The following is a 13,729-nucleotide window of genomic DNA, read 5'->3' on the forward strand; positions in this document are numbered from 1 at the left end:
TGCTTTCAATCTAGAGTATCTGTTAAATTATAGCAGCTTCTCCTACCCAAAGCAGGTGATTATAAGGGTTAAAGCCTCAGGAGCATTATTTTACATTTAGGAAACCCTACAAACTTGCGAATGAACCTGACATTGCAGTCAACCAGTTTCCTTTGTACAGGTGATGAGGAATGAGCTGTTGATTTTGGTGTGTTTTCACCCTCAAAATTGATGTCAGTTTGGTGTGTTTACACCCTCATGCCGGACCACCAATGCCAATTCAACATGTATTACAAGCTCAAAATATGACTGATGAGGACTAACTAGGCTCAACGTTGTGGAACACTCCACACTGATGATGGGCATTAGGCAGTCACCAACACTCTCCAATGGCGTGATGGTATGGGAGAGTTATTTTCTTTTGTGCAGGCAGTGTGTTTAACTTCCCATGTTAAAAGCATAAGTTCTCATTTTCCATTTGAATACCCCAACATTAAACAAGCAATATGGGACACACACACACACACACACACACACACACACACACACACACACACACACACACACACACACCCACACAAGCCCTTCTTTCACACAAGATCAAACTTGTTTCCTTTGCCCTGTGTGCTTTGGGTTTTCTCGTTGGATTATTCTCTGCCTGGTTAAGGTAGGTTCTGAGTTTACTTACTTTTGCCTTAGATTCTGTAAAATTCAAGGCTAATTATCTGAACCTAGTTGTTAGTTGCTTGTTAGCTGTAATTACTCACTACAGGTGTAGTTTCGCCCTGTGCACCTCAAGGCATGACTGTGCCGTGAGGTCCTGCCGAGTGGTCCATGGATTTCACAGTGGTAAAGTCATTGTGTTCTGTGTGTATGCAATATTGTAAATGGGATTACATTTATTGGTAGCATTTTCATCGTAAGGAGGCAAATGCACATGCGGTCTAGCTGAAATAGCTCAGCTGGGAGAGCGTTAGACTGAAGATCTAAAGGTCCCTGGTTCAATCCCGGGTTTCGGCAACTGTGCGGTACTGATTTCCTCTTCCGATGGTGTGCTTTTTTTTATGTGTACTTCATAAACCTTTACGTTCTTTTACTAAAAAATGATTGCGACGTTGCTGTTTTTATGCAATCGGAAGTGTACTTCATAAACCTTTACCTTCTTTTACTAAAAAATGATTGCGACGTTGCTGTTTTTATGCTATCGGAAGTATTCATGGCGTAATAGCACTAAAGACTTTGAATTCAGTGACCCTATTTAAAATTTCCTGAAACTTGCAATATCTTATCATATGTTTCATCACTGCACATAGAGGCGCTTGAAGAGTGGCTTCTGCACAAACGCTTTTGAAATGTAGCTCATTAGTTGTAAGCTGGACAAGGGAAGGGTCGGCGTCAACTTGCATGTATGCTTGGTACAATATTATAGGAATCCTGTTTCTCACCACTCCTATGTTTTCATGGAATGGGGCCTACTTCAGCTAGCTTTGGCTCATGGACAGGCTTTGTTCTACCTAAACAGGTGATGTAAAGAAGTAATTTGCTTCCTAAAGTTCTTGAAAATCACACTCTACCAAGAGGCATCGCATAATGGCAAAAAAACAAAACATTGTACACTAAATACAGCAACCAACATACTTATCCTTAATGTGTACCACTGCAGAAGAGATGCACTGTAGATTTTGAATTCTAAAGACATTGAGCATCATACTTATCCTTAACGTGTAACACTGCAGAAGAGACGTACTGGAGAATGCGGACAATGATCCCACTACCTCTCTCATTGCATAATGTGAAAACACCTTCCAAAATATTGTATTCTAACAACAGTGAGCAACACACTCATCCGAAGAGTGTATCAATGCTGCTAAGACACACTGGAGAAGGCAGACATCCATGCCACTAACTGTCGCATGTTAAGCAAGCGCTCTACCACTTGAGCCAAGAAGAATGAAAGAGGTTTTATTGGAGTCACATTCAAAGAGTCACATTTAGAATCTCAAGATAGGTTCACAAACGAAAGTTTATTTATTTTATTAACCAATTTCCAAAGCTATTTTCACCTCTGCTATACAACATTTGATATTATATAATATATACAATATGTCTATTGTGGTCAATCCCAATTATTTGAGCACTAAGCTAGAACTGTTCACTGCCATCAAAATTATTTTGACTTCCTATTAAAAGTTTCCTCTTATCCAGCCCAGAAACATTCAAATGAATAGATTCATTTGTGAACTTATGTTAAGTCCACAAGAGGGCAAGTGTAGTTTTCAGAGTGAATAAGGCCTATCCCATTTCTGGGGTGCATGAGACTCTATTAAGACTCTTCTATGACTGCATTCACCTATCAATGCAGCTGTAAATACTGCTTCCTTCCTGCATGCTCCCTGCCTCCTTCCCTGCCTGACACTGACACTCAACATAAATGCAGTTAACATGTTTTGATTCATAAAAGACATTCTGCTGGTGATTTAGAAAGTGCTTTCAATCTAGAGTATCTGTTAAATTATAGCAGCTTCTCCTACCCAAAGCAGGTGATTATAAGGGTTAAAGCCTCAGGAGCATTATTTTACATTTAGGAAACCCTACAAACTTGCGAATTAACCTGACATTGCAGTCAACCAGTTTCCTTTGTACAGGTGATGAGGAATGAGCTGTTGATTTTGGTGTGTTTTCACCCTCAAAATTGATGTCAGTTTGGTGTGTTTACACCCTCATGCCGGACCACCAATGCCAATTCAACATGTATTACAAGCTCAAAATATGACTGATGAGGACTAACTAGGCTCAACGTTGTGGAACACTCCACACTGATGATGGGCATTAGGCAGTCACCAATACTCTCCAATGGCGTGATGGTATGGGAGAGTTATTTTCTTTTGTGCAGGCAGTGTGTTTAACTTCCCATGTTAAAAGCATAAGTTCTCAATTTCCATTTGAATACCCCAACATTAAACAGCAATATGGGACACACACACACACACACACACACACACACACACACACACACACACACACACACACACACACACACACACACACACACACACACACCCACACAAGCCCTTCTTTCACACAAGTTCAAACTTGTTTCCTGTGCCCTGTGTGCTTTGGGTTTTCTCGTTGGATTATTCTCTGCCTGGTTAAGGTAGGTTCTGAGTTTACTTACTTTTGCCTTAGATTCTGTAAAATTCAAGGCTAATTATCTGAACCTAGTTGTTAGTTGCTTGTTAGCTGTAATTACTCACTACAGGTGTAGTTTCGCCCTGTGCACCTCAAGGCATGACTGCGCCGTGAGGTCCTGCCGAGTGGTCCATGGATTTCACAGTGGTAAAGTCATTTTGTTCTGTGTGTATGCAATATTGTAAATGGGATTACATTTATTGGTAGCATTTTCATCGTAAGGAGGCAAATGCACATGCGGTCTAGCCGAAATAGCTCAGCTGGGAGAGCGTTAGACTGAAGATCTAAAGGTCCCTGGTTCAATCCCGGGTTTCGGCAACTGTGCGGTACTGATTTCCTCTTCCGATGGTGTGCTTTTTTTTATGTGTACTTCATAAACCTTTACGTTCTTTTACTAAAAAATGATTGCGACGTTGCTGTTTTTATGCAATCGGAAGTGTACTTCATAAACCTTTACCTTCTTTTACTAAAAAATGATTGCGACGTTGCTGTTTTTATGCTATCGGAAGTATTCATGGCGTAATAGCACTAAAGACTTTGAATTCAGTGACCCTATTTAAAATTTCCTGAAACTTGCAATATCTTATCATATGTTTCATCACTGCACATAGAGGCGCTTGAAGAGTGGCTTCTGCACAAACGCTTTTGAAATGTAGCTCATTAGTTGTAAGCTGGACAAGGGAAGGGTCGGCGTCAACTTGCATGTATGCTTGGTACAATATTATAGGAATCCTGTTTCACACCACTCCTATGTTTTCATGGAATGGGGCCTACTTCAGCTAGCTTTGGCTCATGGACAGGCTTTGTTCTACCTAAACAGGTGATGTAAAGAAGTCATTTGCTTCCTAAAGTTCTTGAAAATCACACTCTACCAAGAGGCATCGCATAATGGCAAAAAACCAAAACATTGTACACTAAATACAGCAACCAACATACTTATCCTTAATGTGTACCACTGCAGAAGAGATGCACTGTAGATTTTGAATTCTAAAGACATTGAGCATCATACTTATCCTTAACGTGTAACACTGCAGAAGAGACGTACTGGAGAATGCGGACAATGATCCCACTACCTCTCTCATTGCATAATGTGAAAACACCTTCCAAAATATTGTATTCTAACAACAGTGAGCAACACACTCATCCGAAGAGTGTATCAATGCTGCTAAGACACACTGGAGAAGGCAGACATCCATGCCACTAACTGTCGCATGTTAAGCAAGCGCTCTACCACTTGAGCCAAGAAGAATGAAAGAGGTTTTATTGGAGTCACATTCAAAGAGTCACATTTAGAATCTCAAGATAGGTTCACAAACGAAAGTTTATTTATTTTATTAACCAATTTCCAAAGCTATTTTCACCTCTGCTATACAACATATGATATTATATAATATATACAATATGTCTATTGTGGTCAATCCCAATTATTTGAGCACTAAGCTAGAACTGTTCACTGCCATCAAAATTATTTTGACTTCCTATTAAAAGTTTCCTCTTATCCAGCCCAGAAACATTCAAATGAATAGATTCATTTGTGAACTTATGTTAAGTCCACAAGAGGGCAAGTGTAGTTTTCAGAGTGAATAAGGCCTATCCCATTTCTGGGGTGCATGAGACTCTATTAAGACTCTTCTATGACTGCATGCACCTATCAATGCAGCTGTAAATACTGCTTCCTTCCTTCATGCTCCCTGCCTCCTTCCCTGCCTGACACTGACACTCAACATAAATGCAGTTAACATGTTTTGATTCATAAAAGACATTCTGCTGGTGATTTAGAAAGTGCTTTCAATCTAGAGTATCTGTTAAATTATAGCAGCTTCTCCTACCCAAAGCAGGTGATTATAAGGGTTAAAGCCTCAGGAGCATTATTTTACATTTAGGAAACCCTACAAACTTGCGAATGAACCTGACATTGCAGTCAACCAGTTTCCTTTGTACAGGTGATGAGGAATGAGCTGTTGATTTTGGTGTGTTTTCACCCTCAAAATTGATGTCAGTTTGGTGTGTTTACACCCTCATGCCGGACCACCAATGCCAATTCAACATGTATTACAAGCTCAAAATATGACTGATGAGGACTAACTAGGCTCAACGTTGTGGAACACTCCACACTGATGATGGGCATTAGGCAGTCACCAACACTCTCCAATGGCGTGATGGTATGGGAGAGTTATTTTCTTTTGTGCAGGCAGTGTGTTTAACTTCCCATGTTAAAAGCATAAGTTCTCAATTTCCATTTGAATACCCCAACATTAAACAGCAATATGGGACACACACACACACACACACACACACACACACACACACACACACACACACACACACACAGAAGCCCTTCTTTCACACAAGTTCAAACTTGTTTCCTGTGCCCTGTGTGCTTTGGTTTTTCTCGTTGGATTATTCTCTGCTTGGAGGCAAATGCAGATGAGGTCTAGCCGAAATAGCTCAGCTGGGAGAGCGTTAGACTGAAGATCTAAAGGTCCCTGGTTCAATCCTGGGTTTCGGCAACTGTGCGGTGCTGATTTCCTCTTCCGATGGTGTGCTTTTTTTTATGTGTACTTCATAAACCTTTACGTTCTTTTACTAAAAAATGATTGCGACGTTGCTGTTTTTATGCAATCGGAAGTGTACTTCATAAACCTTTACCTTCTTTTACTAAAAAATGATTGCGACGTTGCTGTTTTTATGCTATCGGAAGTATTCATGGCGTAATAGCACTAAAGACTTTGAATTCAGTGACCCTATTTAAAATTTCCTGAAACTTGCAATATCTTATCATATGTTTCATCACTGCACATAGAGGCGCTTGAAGAGTGGCTTCTGCACAAACGCTTTTGAAATGTAGCTCATTAGTTGTAAGCTGGACAAGGGAAGGGTCGGCGTCAACTTGCATGTATGCTTGGTACAATATTATAGGAATCCTGTTTCACACCACTCCTATGTTTTCATGGAATGGGGCCTACTTCAGCTAGCTTTGGCTCATGGACAGGCTTTGTTCTACCTAAACAGGTGATGTAAAGAAGTCATTTGCTTCCTAAAGTTCTTGAAAATCACACTCTACCAAGAGGCATCGCATAATGGCAAAAAAACAAAACATTGTACACTAAATACAGCAACCAACATACTTATCCTTAATGTGTACCACTGCAGAAGAGATGCACTGTAGATTTTGAATTCTAAAGACATTGAGCATCATACTTATCCTTAACGTGTAACACTGCAGAAGAGACGTACTGGAGAATGCGGACAATGATCCCACTACCTCTCTCATTGCATAATGTGAAAACACCTTCCAAAATATTGTATTCTAACAACAGTGAGCAACACACTCATCCGAAGAGTGTATCAATGCTGCTAAGACACACTGGAGAAGGTAGACATCCATGCCACTAACTGTCGCATGTTAAGCAAGCGCTCTACCACTTGAGCCAAGAAGAATGAAAGAGGTTTTATTGGAGTCACATTCAAAGAGTCACATTTAGAATCTCAAGATAGGTTCACAAACGAAAGTTTATTTATTTTATTAACCAATTTCCAAAGCTATTTTCACCTCTACTATACAATATTTGATATTATATAATATATACAATATGTCTATTGTGGTCAATCCCAATTATTTGAGCACTAAGCTAGAACTGTTCACTGCCATCAAAATTATTTTGACTTCCTATTAAAAGTTTCCTCTTATCCAGCCCAGAAACATTCAAATGAATAGATTCATTTGTGAACTTATGTTAAGTCCACAAGAGGGCAAGTGTAGTTTTCAGAGTGAATAAGGCCTATCCCATTTCTGGGGTGCATGAGACTCTATTAAGACTCTTCTATGACTGCATGCACCTATCAATGCAGCTGTAAATACTGCTTCCTTCCTGCATGCTCCCTGCCTCCTTCCCTGCCTGACACTGACACTCAACATAAATGCAGTTAACATGTTTTGATTCATAAAAGACATTCTGCTGGTGATTTAGAAAGTGCTTTCAATCTAGAGTATCTGTTAAATTATAGCAGCTTCTCCTACCCAAAGCAGGTGATTATAAGGGTTAAAGCCTCAGGAGCATTATTTTACATTTAGGAAACCCTACAAACTTGCGAATGAACCTGACATTGCAGTCAACCAGTTTCCTTTGTACAGGTGATGAGGAATGAGCTGTTGATTTTGGTGTGTTTTCACCCTCAAAATTGATGTCAGTTTGGTGTGTTTACACCCTCATGCCGGACCACCAATGCCAATTCAACATGTATTACAAGCTCAAAATATGACTGATGAGGACTAACTAGGCTCAACGTTGTGGAACACTCCACACTGATGATGGGCATTAGGCAGTCACCAACACTCTCCAATGGCATGATGGTATGGGAGAGTTATTTTATTTTCTGCAGGCAGTGTGTTTAACTTCCCATGTTAAAAGCATAAGTTCTCATTTTCCATTTGAATACCCCAACATTAAACAAGCAATATGGGACACACACACACACACACACACACACACACACACACACACACACACACACACACACACACACACACACACACACACAAGCCCTTCTTTCACACAAGTTCAAACTTGTTTCCTGTGCCCTGTGTGCTTTGGTTTTTCTCGTTGGATTATTCTCTGCCTGGTTAAGGTAGGTTCTGAGTTTACTTACTTTTGCCTTAGATTCTGTAAAATTCAAGGCTAATTATCTGAACCTAGTTGTTAGTTGCTTGTTAGCTGTAATTACTCACTACAGGTGTAGTTTCGCCCTGTGCACCTCTCGGCATGACTGCGCCGTGAGGTCCTGCCGATTGGTCCATGGATTTCACAGTGGTAAAGTCATTGTGTTCTGTGTGTATGCAATATTGTAAATGGGATTACATTTATTGGTAGCATTTTCATCGTAAGGAGGCAAATGCACATGCGGTCTGGCAGAAATAGCTCAGCTGGGAGAGCGTTAGACAGAAGATCTAAAGGTCCCTGGTTCAATCCCGGGTTTCGGCAACTGTGCGGTACTGATTTCCTCTTCCGATGGTGTGCTTTTTTTTATGTGTACTTCATAAACCTTTACGTTCTTTTACTAAAAAATGATTGCGACGTTGCTGTTTTTATGCTATCGGAAGTTTTCATGGCGTAATAGCACTAAAGACTTTGAATTCAGTGACCCTATTTAAAATTTCCTGAAACTTGCAATATCTTATCATATGTTTCATCACTGCACATAGAGGCGCTTGAAGAGTGGCTTCTGCACAAACGCTTTTGAAATGTAGCTCATTAGTTGTAAGCTGGACAAGGGAAGGGTCGGCGTCAACTTGCATGTATGCTTGGTACAATATTATAGGAATCCTGTTTCACACCACTCCTATGTTTTCATGGAATGGGGCCTACTTCAGCTAGCTTTGGCTCATGGACGGGCTTTGTTCTACCAAAACAGGTGATGTAAAGTTGTCATTTGCTTCCTAAAGTTCTTGAAAATCACACTCTACCAAGAGGCATCGCATAATGGCAAAAAAACAAAACATTGTACACTAAATACAGCAACCAACATACTTATCCTTAATGTGTACCACTGCAGAAGAGATGCACTGGAGATTTTGAATTCTAAAGACATTGAGCATCATACTTATCCTTAACGTGTAACACTGCAGAAGAGACGTACTGGAGAATGCGGACAATGATCCCACTACCTCTCTCATTGCATAATGTGAAAACACCTTCCAAAATATTGTATTCTAACAACAGTGAGCAACACACTCATCCGAAGAGTGTATCAATGCTGCTAAGACACACTGGAGAAGGTAGACATCCATGCCACTAACTGTCGCATGTTAAGCAAGCGCTCTACCACTTGAGCCAAGAAGAATGAAAGTATTTTTATTGGAGTCACATTCAAAGAGTCACATTTAGAATCTCAAGATAGGTTCACAAACGAAAGTTTATTTATTTTATTAACCAATTTCCAAAGCTATTTTCACCTCTACTATACAACATATTATATTATATAATATATACAATATGTCTATTGTGGTCAATCCCAATTATTTGAGCACTAAGCTAGAACTGTTCACTGCCATCAAAATTATTTTGACTTCCTATTAAAAGTTTCCTCTTATCCAGCCCAGAAACATTCAAATGAATAGATTCATTTGTGAACTTATGTTAAGTCCACAAGAGGGCAAGTGTAGTTTTCAGAGTGAATAAGGCCTATCCCATTTCTGGGGTGCATGAGACTCTATTAAGACTCTTCTATGACTGCATGCACCTATCAATGCAGCTGTAAATACTGCTTCCTTCCTGCATGCTCCCTGCCTCCTTCCCTGCCTGACACTGACACTCAACATAAATGCAGTTAACATGTTTTGATTCATAAAAGACATTCTGCTGGTGACTTAGAAAGTGCTTTCAATCTAGAGTATCTGTTAAATTATAGCAGCTTCTCCTACCCAAAGCAGGTGATTATAAGGGTTAAAGCCTCAGGAGCATTATTTTACATTTAGGAAACCCTACAAACTTGCGAATGAACCTGACATTGCAGTCAACCAGTTTCCTTTCTACAGGTGATGAGGAATGAGCTGTTGATTTTGGTGTGTTTTCACCCTCAAAATTGATGTCAGTTTGGTGTGTTTACACCCTCATGCCGGACCACCAATGCCAATTCAACATGTATTACAAGCTCAAAATATGACTGATGAGGACTAACTAGGCTCAACGTTGTGGAACACTCCACACTGATGATGGGCATTAGGCAGTCACCAACACTCTCCAATGGCGTGATGGTATGGGAGAGTTATTTTCTTTTGTGAAGGCAGTGTGTTTAACTTCCCATGTTAAAAGCATAAGTTCTCAATTTCCATTTGAATACCCCAACATTAAACAAGCAATATGGGACACACACACACACACACCCACACACACACCCACACAAGCCCTTCTTTCACACAAGTTCAAACTTGTTTCCTGTGACCTGTGTGCTTTGGTTTTTCTCGTTGGATTATTCTCTGCTTGGTTAAGGTAGGTTCTGAGTTTACTTACTTTAGCCTTAGATTCTGTAAAATTCAAGGCTAATTATCTGAACCTAGTTGTTAGTTGCTTGTTAGCTGTAATTACTCACTACAGGTGTAGTTTCGCCCTGTGCACCTCAAGGCATGACTGCGCCGTGAGGTCCTGCCGAGTGGTCCATGGATTTCACAGTGGTAAAGTCATTGTGTTCTGTGTGTATGCAATATTGTAAATGGGATTACATTTATTGGTAGCATTTTCATCGTAAGGAGGCAAATGCACATGCGGTCTAGCCGAAATAGCTCAGCTGGGAGAGCGTTAGACTGAAGATCTAAAGGTCCCTGGTTCAATCCCGGGTTTCGGCAACTGTGCGGTGCTGATTTCCTCTTCCGATGGTGTGCTTTTTTTTATGTGTACTTCATAAACCTTTACGTTCTTTTACTAAAAAATGATTGCGACGTTGCTGTTTTTATGCAATCGGAAGTGTACTTCATAAACCTTTACCTTCTTTTACTAAAAAATGATTGCGACGTTGCTGTTTTTATACTATCGGAAGTTTTCATGGCGTAATAGCACTAAAGAATTTGAATTCAGTGACCCTATTTAAAATTTCCTGAAACTTGCAATATCTTATCATATGTTTCATCACTGCACATAGAGGTGCTTGAAGAGTGGCTTCTGCACAAACGCTTTTGAAATGTAGCTCATTAGTTGTAAGCTGGACAAGGGAAGGGTCGGCGTCAACTTGCATGTATGCTTGGTACAATATTATAGGAATCCTGTTTCACACCACTCCTATGTTTTCATGGAATGGGGCCTACTTCAGCTAGCTTTGGCTCATGGACGGGCTTTGTTCTACCAAAACAGGTGATGTAAAGAAGTCATTTGCTTCCTAAAGTTCTTGAAAATCACACTCTACCAAGAGGCATCGCATAATGGCAAAAAAACAAAACATTGTACACTAAATACAGCAACCAACATACTTATCCTTAATGTGTACCACTGCAGAAGAGATGCACTGGAGATTTTGAATTCTAAAGACATTGAGCATCATACTTATCCATAACGTGTAACACTGCAGAAGAGACGTACTGGAGAATGCGGACAATGATCCCACTACCTCTCTCATTGCATAATGTGAAAACACCTTCCAAAATATTGTATTCTAACAACAGTGAGCAACACACTCATCCGAAGAGTGTATCAATGCTGCTAAGACACACTGGAGAAGGTAGACATCCATGCCACTAACTGTCGCATGTTAAGCAAGCGCTCTACCACTTGAGCCAAGAAGAATGAAAGTATTTTTATTGGAGTCACATTCAAAGAGTCACATTTAGAATCTCAAGATAGGTTCACAAACGAAAGTTTATTTATTTTATTAACCAATTTCCAAAGCTATTTTCACCTCTACTATACAACATATGATATTATATAATATATACAATATGTCTATTGTGGTCAATCCCAATTATTTGAGCACTAAGCTAGAACTGTTCACTGCCATCAAAATTATTTTGACTTCCTATTAAAAGTTTCCTCTTATCCAGCCCAGAAACATTCAAATGAATAGATTCATTTGTGAACTTATGTTAAGTCCACAAGAGGGCAAGTGTAGTTTTCAGAGTGAATAAGGCCTATCCCATTTCTGGGGTGCATGAGACTCTATTAAGACTTCTATGACTGCATGCACCTATCAATGCAGCTGTAAATACTGCTTCCTTCCTGCATGCTCCCTGCCTCCTTCCCTGCCTGACACTGACACTCAACATAAATGCAGTTAACATGTTTTGATTCATAAAAGACATTCTGCTGGTGACTTAGAAAGTGCTTTCAATCTAGAGTATCTGTTAAATTATAGCAGCTTCTCCTACCCAAAGCAGGTGATTATAAGGGTTAAAGCCTCAGGAGCATTATTTTACATTTAGGAAACCCTACAAACTTGCGAATGAACCTGACATTGCAGTCAACCAGTTTCCTTTGTACAGGTGATGAGGAATGAGCTGTTGATTTTGGTGTGTTTTCACCCTCAAAATTGATGTCAGTTTGGTGTGTTTACACCCTCATGCCGGACCACCAATGCCAATTCAACATGTATTACAAGCTCAAAATATGACTGATGAGGACTAACTAGGCTCAACGTTGTGGAACACTCCACACTGATGATGGGCATTAGGCAGTCACCAACACTCTCCAATGGCGTGATGGTATGGGAGAGTTATTTTCTTTTGTGCAGGCAGTGTGTTTAACTTCCCATGTTAAAAGCATAAGTTCTCATTTTCCATTTGAATACCCCAACATTAAACAAGCAATATGGGACACACACACACACACACCCACACACACACCCACACAAGCCCTTCTTTCACACAAGTTCAAACTTGTTTCCTGTGACCTGTGTGCTTTGGTTTTTCTCGTTGGATTATTCTCTGCTTGGTTAAGGTAGGTTCTGAGTTTACTTACTTTAGCCTTAGATTCTGTAAAATTCAAGGCTAATTATCTGAACCTAGTTGTTAGTTGCTTGTTAGCTGTAATTACTCACTACAGGTGTAGTTTCGCCCTGTGCACCTCAAGGCATGACTGCGCCGTGAGGTCCTGCCGAGTGGTCCATGGATTTCACAGTGGTAAAGTCATTGTGTTCTGTGTGTATGCAATATTGTAAATGGGATTACATTTATTGGTAGCATTTTCATCGTAAGGAGGCAAATGCACATGCGGTCTAGCCGAAATAGCTCAGCTGGGAGAGCGTTAGACTGAAGATCTAAAGGTCCCTGGTTCAATCCCGGGTTTCGGCAACTGTGCGGTGCTGATTTCCTCTTCCGATGGTGTGCTTTTTTTTATGTGTACTTCATAAACCTTTACGTTCTTTTACTAAAAAATGATTGCGACGTTGCTGTTTTTATGCAATCGGAAGTGTACTTCATAAACCTTTACCTTCTTTTACTAAAAAATGATTGCGACGTTGCTGTTTTTATACTATCGGAAGTTTTCATGGCGTAATAGCACTAAAGAATTTGAATTCAGTGACCCTATTTAAAATTTCCTGAAACTTGCAATATCTTATCATATGTTTCATCACTGCACATAGAGGTGCTTGAAGAGTGGCTTCTGCACAAACGCTTTTGAAATGTAGCTCATTAGTTGTAAGCTGGACAAGGGAAGGGTCGGCGTCAACTTGCATGTATGCTTGGTACAATATTATAGGAATCCTGTTTCACACCACTCCTATGTTTTCATGGAATGGGGCCTACTTCAGCTAGCTTTGGCTCATGGACGGGCTTTGTTCTACCAAAACAGGTGATGTAAAGAAGTCATTTGCTTCCTAAAGTTCTTGAAAATCACACTCTACCAAGAGGCATCGCATAATGGCAAAAAAACAAAACATTGTACACTAAATACAGCAACCAACATACTTATCCTTAATGTGTACCACTGCAGAAGAGATGCACTGGAGATTTTGAATTCTAAAGACATTGAGCATCATACTTATCCATAACGTGTAACACTGCAGAAGAGACGTACTGGAGAATGCGGACAATGATCCCACTACCTCTCTCATTGCATAATGTGAAAACACCTTCCAA

General features: G+C 40.1%; 1 protein-coding gene and 6 non-coding genes across 7 annotated transcripts in view; 6 read left to right on the plus strand and 1 right to left on the minus strand.

Annotated features, from left to right (window-relative positions):
- LOC145657973 (uncharacterized) overlaps positions 1–13,729 on the minus strand; it is a 150,785-nt gene that overhangs the window by 118,279 nt on the left and 18,777 nt on the right. The window lies entirely within an intron of this gene.
- trnaf-gaa (transfer RNA phenylalanine (anticodon GAA)) lies at positions 927–999 on the plus strand. The gene has a single exon. It is a non-coding gene; the product is annotated as a tRNA-Phe (tRNA).
- trnaf-gaa (transfer RNA phenylalanine (anticodon GAA)) lies at positions 3,414–3,486 on the plus strand. Its single transcript has one exon. It is a non-coding gene; the product is annotated as a tRNA-Phe (tRNA).
- Positions 5,606–5,678, plus strand: trnaf-gaa (transfer RNA phenylalanine (anticodon GAA)). The gene has a single exon. It is a non-coding gene; the product is annotated as a tRNA-Phe (tRNA).
- Positions 8,078–8,150, plus strand: trnaf-gaa (transfer RNA phenylalanine (anticodon GAA)). The gene has a single exon. It is a non-coding gene; the product is annotated as a tRNA-Phe (tRNA).
- Positions 10,438–10,510, plus strand: trnaf-gaa (transfer RNA phenylalanine (anticodon GAA)). The gene has a single exon. It is a non-coding gene; the product is annotated as a tRNA-Phe (tRNA).
- Positions 12,868–12,940, plus strand: trnaf-gaa (transfer RNA phenylalanine (anticodon GAA)). The gene has a single exon. It is a non-coding gene; the product is annotated as a tRNA-Phe (tRNA).

The sequence above is a fragment of the Electrophorus electricus genome, chromosome 5 (assembly GCF_041902795.1).
Source record: "Electrophorus electricus isolate QZ-2024a chromosome 5, ASM4190279v1, whole genome shotgun sequence".
Lineage (NCBI taxonomy): Eukaryota > Metazoa > Chordata > Actinopteri > Gymnotiformes > Gymnotidae > Electrophorus > Electrophorus electricus.